Below are 259 nucleotides of genomic sequence, written 5' to 3'. Positions count from 1 at the left end.
ATACAACATGAATAAATTTGAGAAATTCTTGAAAATTTAGTCCTTTTTATGATACAAGTCCAATGTAAAATCTTCCATTAAAAAAAGTCAACTTGTTTATGGGAAATGTGGGTTGCTGGCAATGTAAATAGTTATCCACAGCCCGGTTGCCCTCTAAAAGGTGGCTGTGAGCTACCATCTTGAATTGTTAACATTTATGTACTGTTTAAGAGGGAGCTCCAGGATTATGATTTAGCAACAATAATAACAAAAAAAAAAT

Source organism: Pristis pectinata, chromosome 11 (assembly GCF_009764475.1).
Source record: "Pristis pectinata isolate sPriPec2 chromosome 11, sPriPec2.1.pri, whole genome shotgun sequence".
Classification (NCBI taxonomy): domain Eukaryota; kingdom Metazoa; phylum Chordata; class Chondrichthyes; order Rhinopristiformes; family Pristidae; genus Pristis; species Pristis pectinata.
This window is presented reverse-complemented; position numbering follows the sequence as displayed.